Raw genomic sequence first — 13,390 nt, 5'->3', positions numbered from 1 at the left:
AGCGGCCAGTCTCCAGACCAGTCCTTGGTGGCGTGAGGCTATTGCCATTGCCTCTGATCAGGTAGGAGGGAGTAGGCAGCCACAGGTGCCTGGTGCCTTGCTTTCATGGTAAGGACACACTCCTCTTCAGTGGTAACCACCCTGTCCAAGAATGAGCTGTATGACTTCACAGAGAACTAGAGGGACAAAAGGGTACGGAGGACCAATTCCTAGATCCTCTGAGCCCCTTACCAGTCCCTGTACCAGCTCTAGGAACTGGCAGTCCTACGTTGCAAGAGTCTACTGAAGAGTTCTCAGCAGCTCCTCTGACTGGTACTGCCAGCGCTCACAAGCAGCAAGCCAGCTTTCACTGATGGTAGGTTAGCTGCAGATGACTCAGTGACATCCTCCAGTATTTGGTATTGGTAATCCCATCTACATTTTTGACTATGGGACATCCTCTGAGTGAGAGTGTCCCTTCATGACCTGGAAGCAGCATCAGTGCTGGAGCCTCCCAAGCTCTCTTGTGCCAGGGCAAGTTCTGAGGAATGAAAAAAGCAGAAGTGGCCTAGCTCCCAAGTTGACATATAATGTATTTTAATTCTGAATTCCCACTCAAACACTGACAGGTGCACAGACAACAGTGCACTGACAGCAGAACAGACCTAGAAATCACTGCAAACTTCTAAGACAATATGGGGGGAAACACAGCTCATCTTGTACAGACCAGTCATTTTTACAGAACAGAGAGATAAGAGCAGAATCTTTTATCTACCTACTCTCAGGTATTTGCTATTCTCCACATGTGCCTCCCCAAAGTTTCGCACAGGTGGGAGAAGGTCACCAGCCATGAAGCTCCCACCACAATAATATGTCTGTCCCTATCTCCCAGCACGACTTCTCTGGCCAATATTTCCCTGGCAAAAGTGTCTCATTAGTGCAGAGTGGAGTTCTTTGAGCTTGCAGGTGGTAATCCTACAAGATATGCCCTGCCACTTCTGCAAGCACTCATGCCAGAGCAATCCTAGAGTCATGAAAGGGCATCGCTTGTTATGACAGCTCTCCAGTAAGGCTGGCAATTCCATGGAATGTGTGTGAGGCTCTGGAAACCATCCTATGCCTGTCTTACAGCTTCATAGCTCTGCCAGACCTCCCAGCAGTAAAGGCAGTGATTAATCATGCCCTGAACTAGGATCACGCTCCCCTACAAGTTCTTCTCTGAAGGATGATATTCTGTCCCATGCCCTGCCCAAATACTCCAAGCCTGTCACTGTGATCCTAAGGTGTAACTCCTTGTGGTACAGGACCAGTTCTCATGGTGCTCGAGACCCTGTTGGCATCCCTGCCCTGAATGTACGGTGACTTAATGCACTTAATTTCAGTGAAGATCTGCAGTCAGTCCCATTGTTGCCCTCCAAGCAACCATCTAGCTACAATGCACTTGCAGATGACCTAGTGCTGTCAGCTGCCTTTTGTGCCCTAGACAGTAGTGGTGATGGTTCTCTCCTTGCCCCAGATTGCCAGGAAGTCCAGCACTTTCCCATGACTCCAGTTCGAGGTCCACCTGCTGGCATCTGAGGAGGGCATTCTCTGGTCTGCTTCAGTTCAAAGGCTAGGTGATCACTGTTTGTACTGAAGCACTCAAGCAGAAGTTGCAGGCCTCAGTGAATCTTGAGGGGATCAATGGGTGTTTGGGATGATACCATGTGGACTGAGGTCACATACCCTGGGCATGGGTAGAGATGTCACCTTGGGGCCTGTACTACCCCTAGGGGGGCTGGTATCACCCTTCTTCACAGTCAAGTTCTGGCAGGTGGACAGACTATCCCATGAAGCAGGAGTGTGGGGACTGAAATTGGTGCATCCTGAGATTCTGAAGGTCCAGAAATTGCTTGTAATATCTCCATGTAGTAGCCTGATGATAGCTGAACATGTTACTTAAGATCTGGATATACTCCTCACGTGAAAAGTTGTATGTTTTCCACAATATGAACACATGTAGCATGTGTTTTGCTGCTTGAACACAGTTGCCCACATTTAAGTGCACTTAACATATACTTAGTGCATGCAACAAGGCCGGAACTCTCCTACACCCCATGTTCAATCCTGTTTGCAAGTCCAGAGGTTTCTGAGGTACGCTATTAACTGCTGCCTTCCATACAAACTAAATATTTCTTCAGGGCAGTGTCTGAGCACAACAGAGCTCTAACTTGCAGTGTCTGTTGCCACTGACAGAAGCTAGAAATTTTACATTCAGAAATAATAGCAAAACAAACTTAATCTGATATAAAGTTAACACATGTTCTATTAATTGGGGAATTAAAAACAGTAGGCTGATGCTGGAAAAGTTTATTTCTGTAGTGTCACTAATGTTATATTTCTGTGCTTACCCTACAAAAATAAAATTAAACATTTCCACTTGAGGTATCACATACACATCTATATTATCTCTGGAAGTACACGCACACACACCAACACCAGGAATGAGAGAATTCACTCCAGAGATAAAATAAAAGCATGATCAGTTTGGACACCATTTTATATTCCATTTCATGAAAAAAATGCTTGTTTGCCTATCTTTAAAATTTATTTTATTTTAAAGTCCCTGAGGTGATCTGCCATTGTCTTAATTCTCTCTCTCTATGACCTTTGCGGGACACTTAATGTCTTTGCATCAGAGACCAAACTGTAGTGCTACCTTTCCTTTGAGATATAAGGCAAGGGCTTGACTACTTATAGTCATTAAATAACTTATTTCACACGAGGTAGGGTGTTAAGTCCCTTGTTTTGACCAACTGTTTACTCAGATAATTAACTTTTGGTATATTTAAATTTCTTCTCGACTTTTTGTTGGATAGAATTTTCTTTTCCACTTCCTAAATTAAATTACTCCCTAATATTATTATTTTACATTGACCGCTAGTATGGGAATATCACTTATTTTGTTTGCTTGCTACCAAACATCAGTTTCTTGTATGAAAAATGCCAAAAGCTTGAGTAAGACCTTTGTGGCAATTAACCTAAGCTGTGAAAAATAGGAATGCTTTTGGTCAGTCGATTTTTGGGCAATTAACTCAGCAAGCAGATACTATGATGCCAGAAGAGACCTGGAAGGCCAATGGCAAATAAGAAGCACACCAAATATGTAAAGTGTATTTTTTATAACTCCATAAAGGAGTAAGAACAGATGCGAACAAAATAAGAAACTGTTTTGGATCCTGATATAATAGGCATAACTTTGTAGGATTCTCTTATCTTAGCTGCGTATCATTGTGAGAAGCCCATAGATCGCAACAACCCTCTTTACTAAACCAAAGCCATTTTCTCTGCCCCACATTTCTCAAAAAAGATACTGGAAGCTAGAACTGTCACCAGGTCTTCCAGTATGCCTCATATCTGCTTTGCGCTCTGTTGTTGTAGATACATAATCGGTGTGCAGAAGAAAAACTTAAGTTTTACAAAACCTAATTTGGGGGTCATTGTTCCTTTAAAGCAACGTACGAAGAGCAAAACATGGCTTTGATAAATCGCTATTGCAGATTTTCTCTCTCAGCGCTCATGCAAAATATCATCATTTTGTACTTTTAAGATAAATCACAACAAACAGTACATATATTATTCCCAGTGTTCTCCCTGACCAGTTTCCAGCAACTAAGAGGTTAGTTTGTTCTAACCTCTTATAACATTCCATATGTTACAGAATTCAGTAAACATGGTGAAAATCTGGATAATTTCACCCTATGACTGTGTTCAGCAAGTTACAAAGAATTCATTTTTACTTCTATCTTTTGGGTAAAGTAAGTTTAAGAGGAATTTTGAGGCAGATGAAGGACCTCCAGTTTATAATCCACATATATTAAGTAGGACCTCCTGCTTTGAGCAACTATTTCACAAATGTTGATTTAACAAAATTTATCACTTTACATGCAAGGATTATGATGTTTACATCAGTATAAATGGCTCTCACTGTAAAAGCTGCCACTTTTGGTGAAATATGAGGGCAGGTGTTTTTATATGAAAACAAAATATTATGGAACACTTAAAACAATGAGAAAACTACATATAGTTCACATTAAAAATCAGAAACCTGCAGAAGCCAAGGAATAGTCCTGCTGCCAATGACATTTTCCCCCAAAGTTAAGTATTCAGTATTTTGATTCTGTAAAGAGTGAAACAAATTCCAGAATAACCTAGACATCCTCAGAAAAAAAACTAATTGCTATTTTAATTATTCATTTTAAAAAGAATCTATTTCACAGCTATCTTTTATTATTGGTGGTAAACCAGTGTGCCTGTTTACCTGAAAATGATAAAACTTCAACAATTTTTCCAGATCAAACATAATATATTCACTTGACACCAGGTCCTTCCAGGTGCTTAAAAAAAGATTTAAGTCCACTGACTTTAATGAGATTTTAAGGACAGTCAGTGCCTTACAAAGAGGTGCTCAACATTTGGCAGAATTGGACAGTCAAAAAGTATGTTTAAGAGTAAATTTAGAATTTTCTGTAGAGCACTGTCATATGGATTATATATAACAGCAGTGCAGATTAAATCTATGTAAATTTAAATAATCCAATATAGTTAATGTGGCAATAAGGACCAACCCTGACTGACCTTTGTGTCTAAATGGGGGAAGGAAAGGGAAGAGGAAGGAAGGAGGCAAGAAGTTTCTTCCTTGTACATCAAAATAGAATGCAGAGCTGCAAATTCCTGGGAAATGCAAACAGTAAGAAGCAGGTGGACCACAGATTGCATACCAGTGTTTGAGTGAGGGTAGGGATAGTGGTAAGGGGCTGGGCATGGGCAGATCCAGGATTGCGGTAACATGGGTCTGGCCACGTTCCCTTCAGCAGTGGGGTGCATATACAGTGAAGAGAGCTCTTAGCATGCATGCTAAACAGCTGAAGGGGAGATGGCTGCAACCCCTCACTGTGCTCCTGGATGTCAGTGAGCTCTCAGTATGGGGTCAGCCCGGTCCCTACTTTCAAGCAGTTTTGGAGCCTGCTGCTCTTCACTCTTACCCACCCTCTGCCCCTTTCCCCTAGCTGAATGCAGCAGTGGGAAAGGAGGAGATGGGAGGACCAGTGGCAGCAGGGAGCCTGTAGAGTTGAGTAAAAGCAGAGGCTGCCATAGCACTGGCCCATTCCTCCAATCCTTTCTCCTCCAGCTAAATTCAGGGGAAGGGAGGAAGGGGAAGGATAGGAGTGAATGTAAGAGAGAAGAGCAGCAGGATCTGGAGCTGTCTAAAAGCAGGGAGTACAGGCACAGGTGACACCAACCAGCAGTGAGCTCACAGCACGTGCAGAACTCCAAGCAGGAGCTGTACTCAAGTGCTGGTGAGCACCACACATATCAAGCTCAGGCAAAGGGATGTGTGACTGTGCTGCTACACCAGCCCTGGATCCAGCCCTCGGATTGGGTGAAGAAAGCAACAGCTTTCTTACTAACTCTCTCCTCCGCTCCAGCATCAGGCTATTAGTTAAGCAGAGCATTTACTGAACACCTCTCTCTCTTTTAACAAGTTTTAACAATAATCCTAAAGTTTGCTGCTTTATTGCCACCTGTTGGGAGCCAAGACAGTAGGCTACCTAAACTGTCCCCGGCTAGCCCTGGCTACCTGAGTGGTAACTACCCCTAGTTCAGCCCAGATGGATCCAGTTGCCATGGACAGAAGCATTTCTATAGCCCTGGGCTTTTGACTCCTGGTTCTTAAGTTTCTAGGTTCTTTCCTTTGATTCCTAGCTTCCCAGTCCTTAAGTCCTGCCTGTTCACTCCTAGAGTGCTAGGTCCTGCTTGATTCATAGATAGATGTTTGGGTCAAAAGGGACCTTACCAGATCAAGTCCAACCCCCTTCCCTGGGCAGGAAAGAGCACTGGGATCAGATGACTCCAGCCAGGGACATGTCTAGCCTCCTCTTAAGACCCCAAGGTAGGGGAAAGCACTTCCTGATGTCTAACCTATATCTGCTCATCAGCTTGTGGCCACTGTTCCTAGTTACTCCAAGGGGTGCCTTGGTAAACAGAGCATCTCCTAGTCCTTGCTGTCCCCCCTGATGAATTTGTAGGCAGCCACAAGATCACCTCTCAGCCTTCTCTTGTGGAGGCTGAAGAGATCCAGGGCCCTCAATCTCTCCTCATAGGGCTTTGCCTGGAGGCCCCTAACCATATGAGTAGCTGTCCCCTGAACCCTCTCGAGGTTGTCCACATCCCTCTTGAAGTGTGACACCCAAAACTGGACACGGTACTCCAACTGCAGCCTAACCAATGCCACATAAAGGGGAAGTATCACCTCCCTGGACCTGTTTGTCATGCACCTACTAATGCATGATAGTGTGTGGTTAGCTTTACTGATCACTTTGTCACATTGATGACTCTTGTTCATTTTGGAGTCAACAGTGACTCCAAGATCCCTTTCTGCTGCTGTGGTCCTCCCCAGCCTGTAAGCATGCTGGTGATTCCTTCTCCCTAGGTGCAGTACCTTGCTTTTGCCTTAATTGAACTGCATCCTATTCTCTTCTGCCCATGTTTCCAACTTGTCCAGATCTGCCTGGATTCATCCCCTACCCTCTGGTGTGTTAACGTTACCCCATAATTTGATATCATCTGCAAATCTGGACAGAGTGCTCTCCACGCCCTCATTCAAGTCACTGTTGAAGACACTGAACAGCACCAGTCCAAGGACCGAGCCATGTGGAACTCCACCGCCCACATCTTTCCAGGTCGATACCAACCCATTGGTTATTCTTGGTTTCCTGTTACTTGGGTCCTATTTCTTGGCTTCCTGGCTACACCCTTGTTCCTGATTTCTGCCTGCTGACTCTTTTTTCCAGACTCCAACCCAGACCCCATGTGCTCCAGACTGCCTTGTTGGCTCCTTGACCTCTTGTGCTCTAGACTCCAATCCAGAACTCTGTCCTATGACAGCTAGTTCCTGGCTTGTGACTAATCTTGACAACTGCCCATGCCCCAGTTCCATACAGCTATAGTTGCCAGTTCCAGACCCACCTGGCTACTGGCTCCAGTCAAGAATGCTGTTCCTGCTCCTCCCAACTCTGGCTCATGTGATTGCCTACATACTGGTCCCTTAAAGAACTCAGCCTCCTCATTTACCTTCTGACCCTCTGACTCCAGCTGGAACCCTTGCCTCTCAGATCCCGTGTTCTAACCCTCTGGGGTCTCCAAGCACCTACATCTCAGTCATATCTTTGACACCACCCTCAAGATCATATTGCTTCAATTGACTTGAAAATGCTAATAAGATAACAGAAATTGGATAGTCTGCTATTTTTATACCAATCTTTTCTTTAAATATGCTTACAATTAACATGAGTAAAAAGATTAATTCAAATAAAATAGATTTATTTCAACCTGCTAAAAGAAGATGAAATCCCTTGTTGCCTCAATCATGATTTTAATCTTCGAATTATTTCTGTTTCTAGGGTTTAAAAACAATGCCCTCATATCCTAGAATGCTCCCCCTCCCCCCACCTAGTAAAACAGGTTAGCTTATTGAGATGTACAGCATTTGCCATCGTCTACAGGGCTCCATCAAATTAGCCCTTCATTAAATGACTGAGCTTTCCAAACATGACCACGACCATATAAGAATGACTATCTTGCTCTTGTTACAATATTTGTTACAGCATGAGGTCCCTTGAGAAAGTAAAGAAAATGTCTTTGCTACTAGAAGTCTCAATACTAGCAAAGTTGACATCTTCCACATCATACGTCAAACACTCCAATAAGCAACATATTTCCCAATTAAATAACTATCGAGGAAAAGATCTGAAGTCTTCATGTGACTGATTACATGGTATTATAAAACACTGGGTTACTCAGAGGTCAAATTCTAAGTTACATTCCTTAACTAATTAAAATTAAAAAAAAGAAATAAAGTCTGTTGATAGAAGCTGATTGCTGAACTGTAGGGAGATATTCTGGTTGCTTTAAATTAAGATTAGTGTTTTCCCTCCTGTGCCCCATCTAATCCAAGATGGAATACTGCTAGCCACAGTAATTAAAATTGCTTAATAGCATTCCTACCATAAAATGTCATCACTGAGTCTTTAGATAAGAGGTCACATATCAAAACTATAATGACAAGATCATAAAATATAACAATGTGCTAAAAATAAGAATGTGAATTTTATTTATGTACTGTATTTACTACGCCAGAGAGTACACAATAAGCCTTGAATTCATGAAACTCCAAACTTGGTTCCCTTACACGAAATAAATGGTTTTACTTGAGAAAAGTCATCCAAACTGTACCATTTTCTAATTTACAAGTAATTTACATTTGGAGAATTTCAAAATTAACCCTGGTAATTAGGAGCAATGAAAGCCAATGCAACTTGGAAGCTAAGACTTTGTTTTGCTGAATGAAATATTTTCAAAAGCATCTACCTGAAAATGTATGCTGGCAAAGACAAAAGATTAATTTGATTTCTAACAGAATAAAGTCTTCAGGTTCTGAGGCTACATTAAGAATAAAAGGAAAAATATCTGTATAGAAGGAGAATGGAAGTACTGAATTCCAGGCATCACCTGAGTTAAAGGTGTATTCATTTCCATTTCAATCCTTCTTTCAGGTGCTCTGAAATTTTAACAACACAAAACAAGTGTTTAATATCTCAACCCAAAGTAAACAATTTTTCAAAGGTCCTGTAGCACTGACTTGCATGTCACCATAAAATGAAAACTACACATTTTCACAGGTCCTAACCAGATACTTTGTAGTTCGAGCAGACCTCAAGCACGATATTTTTAATTTGGTATTTTTTTTACATGTCAGCAAAACTAGAAGTCAATTCAGGTTTCAAGAAAATAAGTTTAGATAATTTTAAAATGACTACACTTTCAATTCAGGAACAACCTGATAAGTGCAGCAATGTTTTTAGTTGAAATATTTTGTTACCTGTTTCACAGTGTATATCATATAAACGTTATACATAAACACACATTCTCACCCCATTCTCATTAGGAAACTGGGGAACTGTGGCGTAGACACCCACACAGTCCAATGGGTCGCCAACTGGCTAGAGAGCCGCACCCAGAGGGTGGTAGTGGAAGGGTCCTTCTCGGCCTGGAAGGACGTGGGCAGTGGGGTCCCGCAGGGCTCGGTCCTCGGGCCCGCCCTGTTCAACATCTTCATCAGTGATTTGGATGAGGGGGTCCAAAGCACCCTGTTCAAATTTGCTGATGACACTAAGATGTGGGGGGATGTGGGCACAATAGATAGGAGCAACAGGCTACAGTCGGACCTTGACAGGTTACAAGGATGGGCGGAGGAGAACAGGATGGGGTTCAACGCAGACAAGTGCAAGGTGATGCACCTGGGGAGGAACAACCGGCACCATACCTACAGGCTGGGGAACTCCCTTCTTGTCAGCACGGAGGTGGAAAAGGATCTTGGAGTCATTATTGACTCCAAGATGAACATGGCTCGGCAGTGTGGGGAGGCGGCTAGGAAGGCCAACTGTACCTTGTCGTGCATCCACAGATGCATTTCAAGCAGAACCAAGGAGGTGATCCTCCCCCTCTATGCGGCACTGGTCAGGCCGCAGCTGGAGTACTGCATCCAGTTCTGGGAGCCGCACTTTAAGAGGGATGTGGACAGCATCGAGAGGGTCCAGAGGAGGGCCACTCGCATGATCAAGGGACAGCAGGGCAGGTCCTATGAGGAAAGGTTACGGGACCTGAACCTGTTCAGCCTCCAGAAGAGAAGGCCGAGGGGTGACCCCGGGCGCCGCCAGGAGTGACCAGGAATAACGGTCACAAGCTGGTGGAGGGAAGGTTTAAGTTGGCCATCAGGAGGCGCTACTTCATGGTCAGGGTGGCTAGGGTCTGGAACCAGCTTCCAAGTGAGGTGGTGCAGGCTCCCACCCTGGGGGTTTTTAAGAGGAGGTTAGATGACCATCTTGCTGGGGTCGTTTGACCCCCAGTACTCTTTCCTGCCATGGCAGGGGGTCGGACTAGATGATCTGCCCAGGTCCCTTCCAACCCTAGAAACTATGAAACTATGAACATACTCATAAAACTTAAAAGCAAAACTACTTGGTAAAAAACAAGCCAACCAACCCCCAAATCAATGCTATCAAATGCAACTTTCCTACTATATATTCTTAATATTTTAGATGACTAAATCTGAAAGAATATTATCATTTGGTAATTTGTTACAATTCATTTTCATTATTTGTGCTCTTGTACGTGGCAAAGCACTAGAATTCAGAGTTCCTGACAGACTGCCCTACCTTAGGAGGAAGTAATACTGAATGAGGCAGTGGTCTCAGGGAACCTGGGAGTTAAAAAAATAAAGTCTCACTGGGCACATCTACATGAGATGCTTAACTGCACAGCAGCCTAGTTTACTGCACAGTAAGCATATACGAGTGTCTACACGTGTGCACACTTACTATGCTGTTAAAAATCTCTAATTGCGAGTAAATCTGCTACCTGCAAATGCACGTAGCAAATTTACTCACAATTTGTTACTGCACAGTAACACATGTAGACGTGACCTGGGTCAGCCCTGTTACTAGGGAACCAGCCTGAGGCTAGCCCCAGGGCTCCGGGCTGGGAGCCTTTCCTGCCCCAGGGCTGGCCTGCCTCTATGGCAGTCCCTGCCTCAGGCCCTTAAAAGCCTACAGGCATTTTGAGCCCTGGGGGACACATACAGGGAGCCTGAGGGCACTCCAGGTCCCTTTGTACCCTTGGGCAGGATGCAGCCTAGATGTGCCAAGCCTGCTGGCACCTTGTTGTTGCACAGCTGCCAGGCCTGCACCGTCCAGACCACCAAGCTGCTGCCAGGCCTGCTGCAGGAAGCTCAACAGCCTGCCCTGAGCCTGCAGGTGCTGTGGGGCATTGCCTCAGTTGCATGGCTGTCAGTCCCATGCTGTGCACCTGCACTGGGTGCTGCAGGCAGCTGCCCAAGCCCAGTAGCACAGAGGCAGCCATGCAGAGGCCCAGAGAGCCAGTGCAGAACCCCCAATGGTGTCGCCCTCACCCACACCTGCCACCTACAGCCCCAACTGATCCATGGAGAAGACTTGTGACCTTGTAGTGCTGTGGGGCAAGGCGGAGGTGCACCACCAGTTCACACAGGTAGGCGTTTCAACGCCCACATCTATGTGGGGCTGTCAGGCTGGATGCAGGAGTGTGGGCACAACTGGTTGGCATGGCAGTGCTACATAAAGATCACGGTCTCGTGGGCATAATGGGTCACTGTGACCGACCACAATAGTCAGTTACGGAGTGCCCACAAGTTCATGCCCTTCATGTGGCAATGGACAGATATCCTCACGCCCCAGGACCCAGGCTTCAGCCATGCTATCTACAGCAGCATGGGCAACCTGCCACCCAATAAGGCCTGCACTGGGAGGAGGGCTCTCCCCACCCCTGCCCCCAGTCCCTATTCCTGCCCCTCTCCCTACTTGACCTGGCCAGATTCCCCTGGCCCCAGGTTCCCATCCCACAGGAAGGCAGGAGACAGTGGAAAATTTTACTCAGCAGCCCACACCCCTGCAGCTAGGCAGGCATGGGCCTCTCACATGGCTAGGAACGTGTTTGACGCCAGTGGCGATGTCCTCCTTGGCTGTGGGGGGCAGGGACACATAGCACTGCCACAGTAGCCCTCCAGGTGGCAGTGGAGGTTGCGAGGACTCACAGGCCTGGCAGGTGAAGAACATTGCCCACAAGGATGCGTGGGACCAGACACACCATGAGTTCCAGACAGTGCTCCTGGCCCTAGAGTGCAAGTGGCTCCAACTGCTGCAGGAGCAGAATGCCATCCGGGGCCAGGCGGTGCAAGCCACAGATGATGACCGCCGAGTGCTGGACACTGTCCTAGCTCTAGTGGTCACCTTCGTGCCATCCATTGCCTGACCTCTGGCAGATGCCTGCCACCTAACAGCAGGCCCCCCATGGGCCTGAGAGGAGGTCCTGCACCACACCTCCAACAGCCAAATGCCCGTGGTCTGGCCCCCATCCCAGGTGCCCTGCCACCCAGCCCCCCTACCTGGATGGGTCAGACGGCCATGGGTCAGCTGTTGATCGATGCAATGGGCCAACAGGAGCCTGGGGCACTGGTCGCCACTGCCAGGGGCAGGGGCTGGAGCAACCATGGCACAGGGAGGTAGAGTTGGCAAGGAGAGAGCTGCTGTGTGCTGCCCCTGAGCTGTGCATGCTGGTCCTGGGCAAGGATGTGACTGGCCGGGGAGCAAAGAGTGGGGCTGCCTTTTCAAGAGAGCTTCTGGCTGCTAGCAGCTGCAGCCAGAGCCTGGAGCTCCCCCAGTGGAAGCAAGGGCCCATTGCCGAGCTGCAGGAAATGGGACCAGTTTGGTGCTAAGAGCAGCAAATCTGCTCCCTAGTCCCTGCATGTGTAGATGCCTGGCCAGGAACATTTACTCACAAGTAGTTTACTTGCCAGTAAATTGATATGGGATCAAATGCATGTGTAGATGCATTCACTGACAGCTAAAGGAGGTAGTCCCAAGTATGAGCTAACTATGTGCTGCTGATCTTACACTTAAACAGTAACTGATCTTTTCCCATGAGTAGGCAGACAGGGATTTGTTGATAAGAAACTGAGAAAAGAAGCTGTGAGGGGAAATAAGCAAAACATAAGAATTAATCCATTTTGTAGGGCTTTGCTTTGGTCTCTCTATTTGGCTTCTGGAGTTTACTAAATGTGAGGCTGCTTTGAAGGAACATACTAAGAAACACGGCATTATTTTGGTTAAAACAGAACTATCTAAATGAACCAGAAAATCCAGAGACGTGGTTTTGTTTTGTCTGCCTACATAAACCATATCTCCAGCCACAGAGAATTTGATCCAGCCATTGTTTACTATTTGTATTTCTTTCAGGGTAGGCAGAGGAAGAGGACAAGTCAGTTTCACAGTAGTCTATACCAATAGTGCTCAGTCTTTTGATCCTGAGGGCCCTATGCTGCTCCCACAGGCAGGGATTGAGTCCTGAGGCCACATGATGCCTCCACCTGACTCAATGCACTAGGATAAGGCCCTGGGTCCCCATGCTCCAAGATAGTGCCCCACATGGTCCTGCATGCTTGTGGCACAGAGGAGGCCAGGAGAGAGAGAGAACAGAACCCTGAAAATCAGCCCTGTAAACAAGATAAACCCATACATTTCAAATAAGAATCCACGGTGTCAACATTCTGACCCGTTGTGATCTGAGTTGTTGCAACAAGAGAATTACTCTATTACTACTTGTCACAGCAGGGTTCTTTAGGAGGGCCATGATCTCCTCAAGGTCCCTCACTCCGTGTCAAGGCCGGCCCAAGACACCCTCTTATTCTTGCCCGCCATGTCTTGCTGGTAAATATAAGGTTGGGAGGCTGCTTATGACTCCCTCGGCACGGGTAACCGGGGACTCAGCACCACCAGGT

At 46.0% G+C, this 13,390-nt stretch overlaps 1 protein-coding gene across 6 annotated transcripts in view; it reads right to left on the bottom strand.

Annotated features, from left to right (window-relative positions):
* BMPR1B (bone morphogenetic protein receptor type 1B) overlaps positions 1 to 13,390 on the bottom strand; it is a 519,526-nt gene that overhangs the window by 355,549 nt on the left and 150,587 nt on the right. Inside the window, exon 1 of one of the 6 annotated variants that reach the window (XM_006036261.3) lies at positions 8,530 to 8,552. The exons of the other annotated variants lie outside the window; for them this stretch is intronic. The gene's annotated coding sequence lies outside the window, so the exon portion shown is untranslated. Of the gene's footprint in view, positions 1 to 8,529; positions 8,553 to 13,390 lie in introns of those variants that run through there. 6 annotated transcript variants of the gene reach the window in all.

Source organism: Alligator sinensis, unplaced genomic scaffold (assembly GCF_000455745.1).
Source record: "Alligator sinensis unplaced genomic scaffold, ASM45574v1 scaffold525_1, whole genome shotgun sequence".
Lineage (NCBI taxonomy): Eukaryota > Metazoa > Chordata > Crocodylia > Alligatoridae > Alligator > Alligator sinensis.
Note: the sequence above shows the minus strand (reverse complement) of the source record. Positions and strands in the feature narration are given on the sequence as shown.